Below are 16789 nucleotides of genomic sequence, written 5' to 3'. Positions count from 1 at the left end.
CGGTATGCTTTGTCTTATTTCATAAGTACTTTCTTGGTATCTCGCAAAAAAAAATCTAATCCACATCTCCACCAGTATTATACTATACCTTTAACATATAGATATGCGACATATCCTTTACATCAAGACTTTATATCGGAGCAACTTGCATCGAAAATTTATCCGGATAACAATGATGATACTGGATATCATGTGAACGGATAATCTTGAAGCTAAGTTCCGCAATTGTAATAACTTCCTCAATTTGAGCCATCTTGAACGTGGTTTTCAATTTCCAATTTTTGATATGGATATTTTCCCCTCTTGAAACTCTCTTTCTCATTAATCCGGCATGGATTTGTAGCTTTTTTATATATATTCAGACAGAAAACGAATTCTCATAAACGCGAGGCGTAGCGAGTCACTAGTGGAATTGTGTTGTTGGTACACATACCTGGATTCCTACAGGTAAACCTTGTCTTCCCTTTCAGCATGGGATGATTTCCCGCTCGTGCTATTTCATCCTCTGTCATTAGTTTGGGTACCATGGCAACCGTTTCTCCGTTGCCCAATGTCACGGTCAGGGTGCCGCAGATCATTTCCATTGGAGCTGGGCAGGTTTCCTGTTCATTTTTCTGCTGCTCGAGGGCCATGGCCACTTCTTTTGTGTTTGAATAAATAAAGCCAGCAATGACAAGGTGAAATAGCAGCAATTATCACGATACCAAAAATGATAGCAGTTCAATACGGTAATTCATGTATTTACATAATGTATATTTCATCTTCAACAAAACCATGTAAATATGATTCTCTTTTTGAAAAAATGCACATTTTTATATTACAATGTACAATGAACAAAAATGTTTAGTAATTAATCAACAAGAAATCAGAAAAAAAACAGTCGCAAATTAGAATATGAAAATGTTGAAAATGAACAAAAGGCTATCCTAAAATTGACATTGCTATCACTGGTTATAGTGCAACAAATTTCAATAAAATGAAGTTATAATTATTATGTACTACAATGTACATAAAAGTTGTACTGTTGGCAGAAAGTGACAAGTAACAACAAGGTAGGCATGACGGATAATGAAGAGGTGAAAAAGACACGAGAACAACAAACAATGACGACGTAGAAAGAAATTGTCCTTCTTACCCTGTCGGTTGTAATACCATCTGATATTTGTCTTCCCTGAGCTGAACATGGCCTTAAGTATTTCTTTTAAATCTAAATTATAATGGAAAATGAATACTAATACTATTTACATGTAACTGCAAAATCACAGTATATGCAATGAACTAAAATTTGATCAATTGTTACAAAACTTCACAGCAAAGGAAGAGGGAATACCACTACACGCACCATCCTTGGCTCTGACATTTTTCTATCGTTGAGCAACTTTGACTGTAAAGAAACTTTGCAATGCAAATGCACGTTGACTTTTGTTGTTTGTAATATCCTGATCATCGCTTATGTAGACTAATAATCTTTTTCCTCTTTAGATTACTTAGAAACCTGTACCAAAAACCCAAAACACTAATTTCGGGCAAGACATGGAAGATGCATTGTCATGTCGGTTCAATCATGTTAGCAATTTAGCAGTGAGTGAATTGAATTGAATTGAATTGAATTGAAATGAATTAAATTGAATTGAATTGAATTGAATTTATTTGTTCAGCATAAAAAAATCAAAGAATGACAATGCTAAACGGTCATGACAAAGTACAGAGTAAAGACGGATATATGGAATTCATTATATATGATTAAGCGAAAGGGATCAGCCAACGAGGAATTAAAGATTTTTTAAAAGATCTGGCTGACCCAGGGTGGTAATCATTTTCACGCTTCTTAAACAGAGAGATGAGCAAATAATTACACAGATGTAAGAACAGAACAAAAGAAAAATATACAGCAATGATACACAAACACTACGCTTACATTACAGAGACACTACAAAAACAAGGTGAATTATAACAATTAGATGAAATAATGTCAGCCAAGCATGTCGAGAAATTATGAATGATAATTGTGTATAAAATTATCCTTAAAGTTTGCTGTTGAATGCATTGAAAGAGGTAGATTAGATTTCTGAATATCGTCTGGTATTGAATTCCATGTAAGCGGGCCTTAATAAAGCACAGATTTGTAAAATAATGATGTTCTTACTTTGGGTATGAGAAAATTCTCAGCGTTTCTTGAACGGTAGGGATGAATATTGCAATTTAAAGTGAAAAAAGTGCAGCAGAGAATTGGGTGAAAGCTTTTTGTGCTATTAAAAAAACATGAGTTTACCAAGTGTATCATGCAGCTTAACATCTTTTGCGAATGAAAAAAAAAAACAATGGTGAAGTGTGAGCTAAGTACGTTGAATGGTTAATTACTTTCATTACACATTCTTGTAGTTTAAAAAGTCTGTCTATATGTGCAGCACATTCCCAAAACAGAAAGGCCATATAAAAAAGGGCGCAATAATTGCATTGTATATCATTTTAATAACAACTGTGGGTAGAGATTTAAGTCATCAGCAAACAATATTATATATATATATATATATATATATATATATATATATATAACCTCAGACGTATTACATAAATCGTTCATAATATAAACAAGAAATAAAAGAGGTCCCAAGATTGACCCTTTGGGCATTCCACACTTCAAATCTTTATACCATCTATACCTCAACATAATGACCTCTGTTGGATAAATAACTGAAGTTAGAATTTAGAATAAATCTAAAGCAACTAGTCTTATATCATACAAATTCTTCTTATCGAACGAAATATCATTATCATGAGTGTCAAAAGCCTTGTTAGAATCCAAAACTATACCGATTAAAATGTCTTCGTTTTCTTTCGCACACATCACATTTTGAATAAAATATATAAAGGCATGAGAAGTGGAGTGTCTCTTCCTAAAAGCATATTGGTTCGAAGAGAATATATTGTACTCTTTGATAAAGTATAATAAACGAACATAAATACATCTCTCAAAAGTCTTTGAAAAAAAAAGGAGACAAAACAGATGACCGTTTTCGAAAACAGATATTACATGTGCTATTTTTATAATAGTTATATGTAATCAGGGAAAAACTCCATCATCTAAACGCTGATTAAATATTGCACTTCACACACGTATGATTAATATTCCTTTCAAAGCACAAACTGCAATTCCATCTGAACCTGGTGTAGTGTCATTCTTAAAATTCTGAACATTATCAATAATTTCATCTGATGATATTGGTTTAAAAAGTACACACGAGTACGTCTCATTTTAGTGATGTATTTTACAATGGGTGATATTTTATCTACATCAAACTTACATTTCAAATCTTAACTGACATTATAGGTTTTTGTTTACATCTTTATTTCTCATTTTTATACCAATTCTCTCTTATCATACAACAGTTGGATTTTTTTAACATCTAGCTTGTACGTGTTCTTCGTTTTAATTCCATTATTAAACCAAGATGCGTTTGCGTTTTTCTTACTCTTACCCACATTTGAAACAAAGCTTCAGAATCTTAGTTTTCATTTTTTTTTTTTTTTTGGGGGGGGGGGGGAGGTGGGGGTTGTACATCCACATAATCTGACGACTGTGGAAGTAGCAGAAAATTATAGCATATCTTTATATTCTTGTCATCACTGAAGTAATCATCGGGGTATTCTTATAATTGGACAAGTCAACATGCATTTGTGTCGCGGAGGTTCTTTCAACACTATTTATCTGAATATCATGAAAGTGGACTTGAATTATTTAGTTTGGAAGAGTCGCTTGGAGAGCAAACTTACCGCAGAAAATTACCGTCACAATGAGCTTCGATATAATTCCTGTCATTGCTACTGGTGAAGACCAAAAATTTGACATCAAAGTCAAACTCAGACTCTGTAAAGAAGAAGCAGCGACAACAAATATCACACCAACGGAAGAAATCCAGTGGAATGGCTTCTGCTTTTGAGAGTCACAAAATGATGGCCCATGCAACAAGTGTACGGAAAGTCCCCGTAGTGTCACAAAGGCATGCGCGCGGGGTGACGGGTGCACGTTAGGGTGGGATTTCACGGAGCACGCGAACGATTTGCGAAGGACGCGAATGGCAAAATCCAGCATTCGTATACCCTGCAAAAGATCGCCAAACGAACGTGACGGTTCGGAAGCGGCGTCAATTGTTCGCGAATGTCGTTTTTACTTCGGCGATAATTTCAAAAAAGTTTGAAATTTTTTGCGAACCTTTTCCGCACATTTGGTCGTGATTTGCTCGTGAATTGTTCTCGAAAGTGTCTTTAAAGCCTCGTCATATGCGCAAGACCTTCGCAAGACACGCGCGATGTTCGCAAAATGTTCGTGAAACCCCAAACAGACTCCGAAACTTTGGAGAATGTCTCGCGTATGTTACGCGAAATCTGCGAAGTTTTTCCGATCATTTTATCGCAAACTGTTCGCGTACCTTTTGAGACATTCTCGCGAACGTTTGGCGCACGTTTGGGGATGTATGACCTATACGTTTTCTACAAATAAAAATCGTACCATACATCTAAACATCAAACAATTATTAACAACTACAGTAACAAAAGAAATTAAAGACTAGCAAAGAGAAAGAAATTTTTGATATAAAAAAAAATTCGCAGAATACACTTAATATTAATCTAAAGTATGCAAAATTTCATTTGAACTATAGAGATTATGTGTTGGAGGAACTGCAAAAAAAAAAATCAAATGCTTTACTAGTGGAGATAGGTCCTATAGGAAAAAAATGTAGGCAAGCACACGATAGAAAAATGAGAGAAAAAGAAAGGAGAAATAGAGGGAAAAAAATCAACTCAAGACAGCTTCCACCTCTCCTTGGGTACATTTTTATCCCATGGTTATTGAAAATTTTTCGTTGTTCGCATTTCCGTTGCGTGTTCTTCGTGTACGTAACATGCTGTACTTTAGCAATGATACACACGACATTCGCACATACGTCGTGGAAACTTCGCACAAATTGCGCAAGAATAATTTTCGGCTTTATTGTCGGAACGCATTCGGTGAAAAACTTTTCCGAATGTTGGATTTTGTCATTCGCGTCCTTCGCAAATCGTTCGCGTGCTCCGTGAAATCCCACCCTACGAGACCGAAACCCACGAGTCATACAGTATAAATGAGCTCACCAGTCATACAGCCCATCAGTTCGACACTAAGCTAACACGACTCACGAGACCCGACGTGTTGTATCTGTCGAACTCGTGGTCTAGTGTCGAACTGATTGGCTTTATTTGCCTAGTCTCGAACTTATAGGGTGTATGACTCGTGAGCTGTATGACTCATGAACCTGTTCAATGTCAAACTCGTGGGCTGTAAGACTCCTTGGTCTAGTGGGATGACCCCGAAATTACTGCAAAATGAACTTCTGCCTGAATTGTGGACAAAAACGATATTTTTCATGTAGACATGATGTGTGTGTGTGTGTGTGTGTGTGTGTGTGTGTGTGTACTGCAATGAAAGAGGACCACTGCCATTAAGTAAAGCTCAATTTTTTTTTTTTTAATCTATACAATAATACAGAAATGATAATATCTAAAGTGGGTGGGGTCGGAGTTCACCTTCCATCCTGGAAAATGTAATATTTCAGTATATATATATAATTTATGTGTATATATATATATATATATATATATACATATATTTGAATTTGTATGTTTCTTATTTCCTTTTTTGAGATTCTGAGGCTGCCATCACTATCAAACATTAATTGTGCTTAAAGACGGCAGGCTCCTGCATGTTTTTTCTTCCTCCTTATTTTAAAACAAGTGTATCCTCGATTCCTTTGTTCTCATTGTTAAGTTTATACCTTAAAGATTGTGATTATGACACTATGAATGTATTTTTCCCCTTATTCTGTTGTCAGATAGACGTGTTGTCATTTTTTGTTCAATATTTGATTTCCTTAAAAAAAATATAGAAATAAAATCGAACTGAACCCTCTCGAAATAGACAGTAGTGTCTTCTAAAATGAGTAGTTTAGTTCATAAATGGATTCCTCATAAAAGGTACGAAATAGGTCGTGCTACGCTTGGCGCTCCATAGAAATTGTACCACCTTTGTGAATTCGGGCCTTAGCGTTTACAAGACGGACAAAGTTTATTGTACGATAGAAGAGAATAATAATTTAAGCTTGTCCATTACAGACAAGGTTTATTTTAGGGTGGAACAATTCCCCTTCTTTGCAACAATCGATTCTCTTATACCATCACATCATAAGCCTTGTCCACCTCAAACTATTTAATTCATAATTAATAATCACCACTTGTAATTTTGGAAAACTGCAGATGGTGGCAATACTTAATAACAATATACAAGAATTTTCAAGTTCAAATTACCTTTATCAAACAAAATGAAAAAAAAAAACCTAAAAGAAAGCAGGTCCCCCCTCCCCCCCCCCAAAAAAAAAAAAGCAGGACCCTGAATAGGGTATTTTTCTACAGGGTGCTGAACCCTGATAGGTCAAATGTTGAGTTGCCCAACCGCATACAGAGTTTAGTTTGGGGGATGTCCTGTACCCACAATAATTTCTGCCTAAAAGAAATGAACCTACATGTATATATTACAGTGAATAAATCTATCCTCTATTTTCTATTATGCTGCCATTGTACATAGATACAGAATTACAATTAACGTAAGTGCTTCTAATATATTTGAAGATTTTTATTGCAAAATGGGCTAAGCCCCATTTTTAAACATCTCAAAGTACAAAGTCCATCATCAGATAGAGCAGGATACAACCTTTCCAGTAATTCCTCACTTGTAACATAACAAGCAAGACAAGGAATATTCTAGAAGTTATGATTGAAAATATCATGTATTTTCTTTATTTTCTTTGTTTTAGCAGCTTGAAGCACAAATATCTCAACTTAACAAGAATGGAGTTAGGTCGTTTGCGATAAAAAGTCTTCATAATTATGTAGAGCACCAGAGTCACCAAACTCATTAGCAGAGTGGGAGCACCACAAAAGTTGAAATTTTTCACAGGATACCTATGCTTCATGGTCACAGCGTGTTTCTGTTAACTGCCCAATCAAGCTCTACATTGATCTTCTTTCCGTTTTCCGACAGTCCGATGACTTATCATAATTGTCTGATTCCAGGCTTTGGTGCGCATGTGATCAAGGCCCCTCTCTATCTATTTGCCGATACTTTCAGCAATAAAATTAATCATTTTTGCGACGTGCCAGCGATCGGTGATTCTTCTATTATTCATAGCCCCAATACAAAAAAAAAAAAAAAAAAAGCGCGGGGAACAAGAAGAAAAGTAATGCATATTCCACCATCGAGGACAGAGACTCTAACATATTCGTGACCAATCACAAAAACGATTAGGGCTGTTCTTTGCTTATCCACTTTCATTAAAAATATGACATGTGTGCGAAACCCGAGGTCTATAAAAATGAACAAAGTACAATGGTGCACACTTTTACACGCCGACAAGTCATTTGGACTTTTAACTCGTCAATTTCAATGTACTTTTGTATTGCCCAAAGAGTATCCAAAGTGGGACATTATCCAGTATATAATTCAAAAAAAGAAGTAAACACATGGTATAAGGAAATCATTTTGGCTTCCTTGCTAAGAGGCAATCTTAAAAAGACAGATGAACAGACAATGAAATGTAAATCCAAACTCGATCAGAGAACAAAGGAGATGTTCTGTTGTTGCTGTTTCTTTGGGACTATTTTTATATTTTTCCTGGTGTGCAGTGTAAAGAAGTGTAGTAAATATTTTTGACATTAGATTTTCAGAAATACTGGAACAAAGAAGTCTGCTTGAAGGAATTTTTCCAAAGCCATCTGTTTAAAAGGATGGCTAAATGTTAATTATTTACCTCAACGATATTCAAGTATCTCAAGTACTCTGCCTTTTCATTGACAAGTCTTATACATCATGAATATGTACACATTACACTAAACCTCTTCACACAATTACTCAATACACTCTATGTACAATTCATAAGGGTTCCAATATCAAAATCAAAATAATTTCCCCCAAACTTTATATAAAAAAGAAAATGTTTAAGATTTCATTCCATCCATCCGAATTAATAGTAGCATCCATTTATTCAGGTTACTTTATCTTTTCCTTTGAGCGATAAAATTTGGCGAGACTCCCAAAACACCTGTATCCACTTCGCTCAGGTACCCTAGAAATAAATCATCAGTTTTGTTAAGATTTTTGACAAAATTATGTCTCTATTTATCTATTACCGACGAAAAATAGCACCTTGTTAATATACTTTTGAGGGTATGTTGCGTGTCAGTGAAATCTGGTTTAGGGTCATGACTTGATAAGAGTTCTTGGAAGAATATCATTATATCAAGTGTTTCGAAAATACAGCACTGCCAAAGTCCATCTAAGGGTATAGTTATGTGAAACTTGTAATTATTGAATATATTGAATTGGTTTAAATCAAACAAGTTATCTTTGAATGTTAATAAGACAAATTTCGTTTATTTTAGAAAACCCTACTCACAGGATCTTAATGTCAACATATCAATTGATGGGTTTTCTCTTTGCGAGAAACAGGTTATTAGATTTTTAGGCATTACAATCGATTCTCATTTAACATGGAACGAACATATATCCTGTTTACAAAGGACCCTATCAAGAAATATTGGTGTACTCTGGAAGTTGAAAGATCTCTTATCAGAACGATCCCTGATTATTTTATATAATTCTTTAATTTTGCCTCATATATTGTATTCAAATATTGCATGGGGAAATTGTAGTATTACTAAACTGAATTCATTGTATTTACTCCAAAAGCGTGCTATTCGTATCATTACTAATTCCACATATTTATCTCATACAGATCCTTTATTTCATCGTTTGCATACTTTGAAGCTTCAGGACATCCACATTTTACAAACAGGTATATTTATGTACAAGTATGCAACAAATCAACTTCCCTCTTTATTTCATAATATTTTTCACTTAAATTCGAATATACACACATATCCAACTCGCCGTTCGACAGATTTTCACCTTGTAAACCCCAAAACTGTTTTAGCTCAGAAATCAATTAGACATTACGGTCCCGATGTCTGGAATAACCTACCTGATCAATTAAAGCAGTGTACTTCACTGTTTTCCTTTAAAGCTCATTTAAAAAAGTATTTATTATTGAAATATGTCTCCAGTTAGTAGTTTTTGATCAATGTACTTTTTCTTCTTTTTTTCTGAAGTCTCAGTAAGCCCTGATCCATGCAAAGTGTTTTTTTTTTTCATTCCCTCCCGTTCCTTTCCTTTCTTTGATAATGATATTGCATACATTCATTAAAGCGTATACCTTACCCCCAAAATAGGCATGCTACAGCCTTTATTCTCTCTTGCACTGTCACCTGCACACACGACGCACTGTCACTCGCACACACCTACACTTTTATTGTCTACTATACCATGCAGCAGTCAATGGTGCTGCGTGCTGGTTTTTTTTTTTCTTGTTCTAAAGCGCCAAGTCACTATTTTTCTTTTCTGTTTTTTTTTTTCTGTAGCAAAATGTGTTTTGTGTATTAAGATTAAGAGTTTTATGAGTACATATATAATTGGTGTTGTATTACATTGGTATCACATATTCAGATAGTGCCTCATCCACGTCAAGCTCTGCTTATGATGACGGTCCCCTGTATTGATTTCTCCTTTGTTATTAGATACAGTAAGCCTTAATATGTTATTTTGATTCATAATTATGCCACTTCAGACTGAATGTTGTTACGCAAATGATTTTTTTTTTTGTATTGATTTGTATGTATCTGTATCATTTTGTTTTCATTTGCAATTGTATTCGGAGAAAGAAAATGCAGAAATAAACCAAACAAACAAACAAACAAACAAACTTGGTACCGTTTTGCCAGAAGGCACATACAATGTAAGAGATCATTTTGTTTTCATTTGCAATTGTATTCGGAGAAAGAAAATGCAGAAATAAACCAAACAAACAAACAAACAAACAAACTTGGTACCGTTTTGCCAGAAGGCACATACAATGTAAGAGACCAATGTTCCATATTTTCATTCCGTCACGTACACAATTCCATTACGTGTGTATGCTGACTAATTATATGCATATTAGGAATTATAATTTCGGAAGTAATTGCATCAAATGGGTTTCTTCTAATCACTGATGGTCGCTAATGATAACTGTAAAGACTCTGTACCTATCCCATACGCCACAGCGCCCCCACTGGTAGTGTGCGGTATCGAGTTATGTGACTGGTCACTGGCAGGTCGTGAGACTCGGAAGCCCAGGGGGGGGGGGGGGGGAGGGGGAGGGGGGCACATTGTGCCCCCTACCATATTTTCGTTTGCTACTCCTACATCCTTAATCCGATTTCAACCAAATTTATTGACTTTTCCTAAAATCTTATTGCGGACATTATTTTGATGTATAATTTAGCTATGTCCGATAGTGCTTGTTGCCATGGCAACCGTAAACTGACGACCATGTTCGTCAGATTTTGCATGATTTTCTGTTCCAATTTCAGTTAACAATATAATAATGAATGAAATGGGGGTTTTCTTGGCTGTAATTTGCTGAAGGGCCAAAGGGTGAAGTAATTATGGTTGCGAATTACCTGATATGGTCTTCTTATTATTTCCTTTATTTTCTATATGACATACGCATCAAACAATAGGTATAATAGAAATAATCGAAAATACACCATTTTCCAAAGATTGCCCTTTTATTTTGTGTTATCTTCACACAATCTTTGCCTGTAATATCATTTGTTTATTATATTATCAATCTGCAAAGTCAAAATTTAAATATTTTGGAAATATGAAAGGCGATACCAATATATGTATCCATTCCGAGCAATATATCATAGGTTTTAAATATTTCTTTATATTGTACTGAATAGCGCCCCCATATGTTGACCTTGAGAAATCTCAACCATAACAAATAGTGATGGTTGACTTGCTTTTCCTTTGTGGTAAATTTGAAAATGATTGATATGAGATAAAAACATATATACTTGGGATAAAGAAATAAAAAGAAAAAACATTATTTTAGCGTATTTGCTATGTATTTCTCTATATTTTGGTAAATAGCGCCCTCAGTGGATGACCTTGGGATATTTCAAATGTTGGGTCATGTAGAGTATGAGTTGCTGTACCCATGTGCCAAATACATCATATAACAAATAAGTTATATGGGGGGGGGGGAGGCACAATGTGCCCCCCCCCCCCCCCGGGCCTGGAAGGGGTCAAAATAGCTCGGGCTTTATAGGGTTAAGAGTCTTGTGACTGGGTCGGATCGTGTAGTGTGCGGTGGACTAAATTCACTCGGTTTTCAGTCCAATATCAGTGCTTTATCACTATAATGAAAGAAAATATTGCGTGACAGTAGAAGCTGTCATATGGATATGATATGAGAGGAGTTCTTGGAAGATTACCATGAAATCAAGTGTCCCAAAGATAAAACATTCCCAAAGTCCACAGGTGTGGCTACATGAAACTTTTGTTCACTCTGTTTGTTTCATTTTGTCCATCTGAGAAGATGGCTGGATAGCCCACCACCTGCACTAGCTGGTCTCCCATAGGGTCCAAGATGCAAGCCGTTGTTGTTGTGTTTTAAAGAAAGAGGAGAGAGAGAAAACTGGGGCCCTATACAATAACAGGTGGCTGTGAGGTGAGGTGGGACCATGTCATCGGGTTATGCACCTCCATCAACACACTTGATATCGTTTTGCCGAGGTTATGAAGGCGAATAGCAAAAGTGCAATCTCTTCAATCTGTCACGTAGGCCTACAATTTCCAACTGGGTGTGCGGACCAATTACCCCTGTATTATAAGTTTATAATCATGAAATATTTTTGGTCATAATATTCAGCATCAGGGAAATGGAACTGGAGATACATACACGGTCGGCGGAGCGTTTTCAAAAGTGGGGGCACTTCCGGGTTTGATGAGCTAACAAGCAAAAAAAAAAGGGTCTTAAGCTCATCTCTCCCCTTCCACTTCCGGGTTTCTTCGGCTGACAGGCAAAAAAAAAATTACCTTACCGCGATCACACTTCAAGGTGTCTATTTATCTCTTTTTGGTGCCATTTACGTACTTCCGAGTTAAAAAAAAAAGTGGGGGGGGGGGGCCCAAAGTGATGACACCTTATGTATTCCTTTGTATGGTCCTTTGTATGGTGTGGGGGCCAGAGTCCCCCCCCCCCCCCCCCCCCCCCCCCGGTTCCGCCGGCCATGATATATTGCCGCCATGAGCTGAGAGTAATTCATGTCGTGGAATGTATTGCCAGAGACCATTGAAAGAAGGATAAGCCAGATATTTTCTTAATTTTTACTCTCCACATTCTTACCGCTGACTTTGTCCCTCGGACAGTTTTACTCTAGACATTTTTCTCCCCTAACATTTTTAAAGCTGATTGTTCCTTCTTTTTTTTTTTTTGAAATTCCCAAACCAGACATAAAGGAGATGCCCCTTCGGTATGATCGGGGCCTGGGGAGGGATAATTGTGATGTTTAAATGTTAACCACTTACATTAATGATCTTCAATTAGCTCAGATACCCATTTTTTTTTTTTATTATTGACAAGTCATTTCCCTTTTCCTTTTCATTTGTTGCATTTTCATGAATAGCCAAAACACTGGATGTGCAATTAGAAGGGTTCCAATATCAAAATCAAAATAATTTCCCCGAAACTTTCAAGTAGGGAAATGCTTTACATCTCCATCAAGCTAATGGAATTTATAGGTTAATCACTTTTGTGAGATTTCTAGAAATGATTCTAGACAGGACCCAGAGAAAGATGGATTTGAAGGGCACACTATTATTGTATATCCACATACATTCATTTATTTATTTTGTATTATGTGTTCTTCCGTATTATTGATACAAAATGCCGAATCTCCTTAAATAACTCTATCCAATTTGCTCAGAAAAAAGTCTTTAACATGAATTATTATCTGAATCAAAGTTCTTCAGATTTTTGACATATTATGCCTCTCCACCTAAGGACCACAAATAGGGTTTTATAACTATACTTTTGAGGGTATTTTGCGTGTCAGTGACATCTGCTTTAGGCTCATAATTTGAGAAGAGTTCTTGGAAGATTATCACTGTATCAAGCGTATCAAAAATAAAGCATTGCCAAAGTTCAACTATTTTGAGTGTGGCGATGTGAAACTTGTGTTTACTTTGTACCGTTTCGCCAGAAGGCAGAGACCAAAGTTCCACATTTTAATTTTGTCACGTACACAATTCCGTTCCGTGTGTATATGTAGACTAATAAATATGCATGTCAAGAATTATAATTTCGCAAGTACTTGCATCAAATGGGTTTTCTTCTATGGTCGCTAATGCGGGGCTTACAGAGAATGGGTTTGTCCGCGTGCGAGGTGACATCCAGAGTAGGCTATAACTTTTATATTCCACCAATTATTCATTACGCCGTAGACTTCATTAGTCTAAAGGAGTAGATCTCAGAGTGCTCTCCCACCAGCAATAGCAGCAAAATATCAAAGGTAAGTTATCCTAACATGTAGAATTTATTATAGAACTTTCTCACAAAAAACAACAACAAACTTAGGGCCAATTTTAGGTAGTTCGATGCTAAATCAATGTGTCTCGTTGTAATGATGAATTTTGATACCTATTCGATAATCAAGGCATGCATTCAATTACGTAGCTTTGTTTTCTCACACTGACATGTTCGCGAACATCGATGTGAACTCTTTTTATTATGGTTGGAATGCTTGTTCATAGATTTATGAAAAATTTTCTACAGCTTATCGGCTTTGGATTTCAGCTTTCTGATGCAAGTTTTCATCTTAGTTTCATTAAAAAATGAAATAAAAGAAAATGAAACATTAACATATTAGACTTCCAAATAATGGGGTTTGCGATAGGTACAGCAGTGGAGTAGAGCACATTTTACATTTTCTAGAGGTACTATGATAAATCACATTTTAACCAAGGCACTGGAATACTGAAACTTATAAAAATGCTGGTATAAATACGTTGAAAATGAATGTTACACTTTGATTACGTTCGCAGAATTGCTGTCGCAGTACTTATATACCGCTTACATGTATGCCGATGCTTTATGCTGCACGTGTCCTGAGGGGAAAAAATGTACTGTTATGTTCAATGATGTTATTGGAAATGTTTTGTTTGTAATAACATCTGGCATTTATACTGAATAGCAGTTCCCTTACACTGTAAAAACATCGGTGTTAGATTTAACACCACGGGTGTTAAATCTAACACCGATCAAACTTCAATAAAGGACCACACCCACAGGTGTTAAAAATGCACTGTGATGGTGTTGAAAAGTGTTTACTCTTCAAAAAACAGTTTAAAATTTGGAAATGACACCCGGAGGTGTTAATTCAACACCATAAATGAGCACCGAAAATTTAACACCAGCTCGGTGTTCACTATTTAACACCGGACTTTTTGCAGTGTACACATTCAGCCACTCTGCTTTCTTGAGGAAAACGTTATTAAGAACCACAAGTCCATTACGTTTGATGCATCTACTATATTGCATCAATAGTTTACCTAATGATTCATTTCACCAATAAACCTCACATATATCAACAAAAGTAACTCTTAAACGTTTATCAAGCACAAAACCATTGTAATTTCAAATAAAGAAGAGTTTAATTACATATCATGAACGTGTAGTGTCAGTGTGTTTTTAAATCATCCATTTTCCCCTTCCACCAGTTGTTGCTGAACTGCAGTGTCAGGAAAGAGGTGGCTCTTCGTATTATAAAACCATTCGAGTAAGTAAGCACACTACTTCAAGTAGCACTTTGCGTATCATCTCTTGAGCTACTATTATAGACGTTCTGCACGTCTCTTTACGATTAAAGCATGTCTCATATTACCTCTCAAGAATTTAGTTATGAGTTGTTATTGACCGTGGGACTTTAGCTTATGTATGTGACTAAATAGAGATGAAAGGCTTGAAGGACAAGTTCACCTTCATTAACATAAGGATTGAGAGAATGTAGCAATATTAGTAGAACACATTATTGAAAGTTTGAGGAAAGTCGGACAATCCGTTCAAAAGTTATTAATTTGTGAAGTTTTTTGTGCAGTCACCGCTGGATGAGAAGACTACTGCAGTGTATGTTGTCACATGCGTACAACAATATAAGGAAAATATAAAGAGAATTTCACAAAATTTCATCTTTTGAAAAACGTACATATTCCCTTGACTTGTTACTGACATATGTTATGGGTAATATTATTCCCATTGCCTTTAGAAAGAGGCAAGTCAAGTGCTCTTTTATCATGCGAAAAAAAAGTGAAAATATGTTGAATTTTCTTTACATTTTCTTTATACTGTTGTACTCATATGATATCACGAGCCTCAGTAGTCTCCTCATCCAGCGGTTCCAACACGAAAATTTTAAAGATTCATAGCGTTTGCATTGATTGTCCAATTTTCCTCACACTTTCACTGATGTGTTCTATTAATATTGCTGCATTCTCTCAATCCTTATGTTTATGAAGGTGAACTTGTCCTTAAAACAGGTGAACAAAGGTAACTGAGAAAATTGATGCTAAAAATGATAGGGTTCAATCAAAAAAATGTGCCACAGCTGTGTGCTTTCATCTCTATTCTACAAGTAAAGAAATCATATTCTGTTAGTTCAAGACATTCTGACATCTAAAGAAGCCTTGTCTACATGACAAGATGTAGCATGACAGGGTTTGATTTGATATAGTAAAGCTCGATAGCTTTAGATTTAAAAAAAACAAACCCATTCAATGTCATTAGTGAATGAAAATTTGGACAAATGCTTGTTTTGATATCTTAATAAAAGAAAAAAGAGAGTACAACGTTGGAAAAGAACCAGAAGGAGAAATTAGTATATAGATCTTTATAAATACGCAATGTTTTTACTGCAAGCACGTTGCCAGGTAAAGTGCATTTCCACATAATATCTTTAAGGAAGTAAAAACACGATATAATATCATGCATATGATTTGATTTGATTTCATTTGATTTATTTCTATTTTGCAATTCATATCTCTACAATTATATGTCGAAAATTTAATGGTATCCAGAAAGAAACATTGCTTAGAAAATATAGAATAAACAGATTTTTACGTGTGGGTGGGGAGCATTATGTCCATGTCTCCTGTGACGATGGTATACATTTTATTTAAGAAGGCTATGTGTGATTATTGTAATTCCGACCATCCACATCCCATTTTCAAAAGAAAAAGGTCAATGAAGACCATCCAAATCATGAATAGTTTTGTCTATACACAAAAAAAGGCTTTGCCGAGTCAACACAATGCAAAGCTAAGTACATCTAAACATATATTTGTATTTTCCATGCCTTACCACTTTTGTAATGATCGAATAATAATCGACCTGATTTTTTTTTTAAAGTATCAGTTTCTTGCCTCATGTGCAAGTTAACTAATTTCGTAAGGTTCATTATGCATTCATGGTTTTAAAAATGATCATTATCAGTTTTGGGGACACCCCTTTCAAACATGCAGATCTTTGTCTGTCTAGTGTTCATCTCCTGTCTGTTTGTTTCTCTTATCTTATTTGTAATTTATTCTTAAAACTTCAGATCTTTATTGAATTCGACAAATTAAATCACTTCGTTTATTGTCAAATAGCTAGTCCGTGTAAGCAAAGATATCACTAGATTTCAGTTTAAACAAGATAGTTTTTGTAGTTGTACCGCTACTATCATTTTATAACTTCATCGTCATAATAATATTATGTCAAAAAATTGAAATAAATAATACCAGTAAAGTATGTGAGTATGTATACGTAATGTGAAGTGTGAT

Source organism: Diadema antillarum, unplaced genomic scaffold, assembly GCF_040938485.1.
Source record: "Diadema antillarum isolate AM-2024a unplaced genomic scaffold, OU_Dant_1.0 seq00000481_RagTag, whole genome shotgun sequence".
Classification (NCBI taxonomy): domain Eukaryota; kingdom Metazoa; phylum Echinodermata; class Echinoidea; order Diadematoida; family Diadematidae; genus Diadema; species Diadema antillarum.
Note: the sequence above shows the minus strand (reverse complement) of the source record.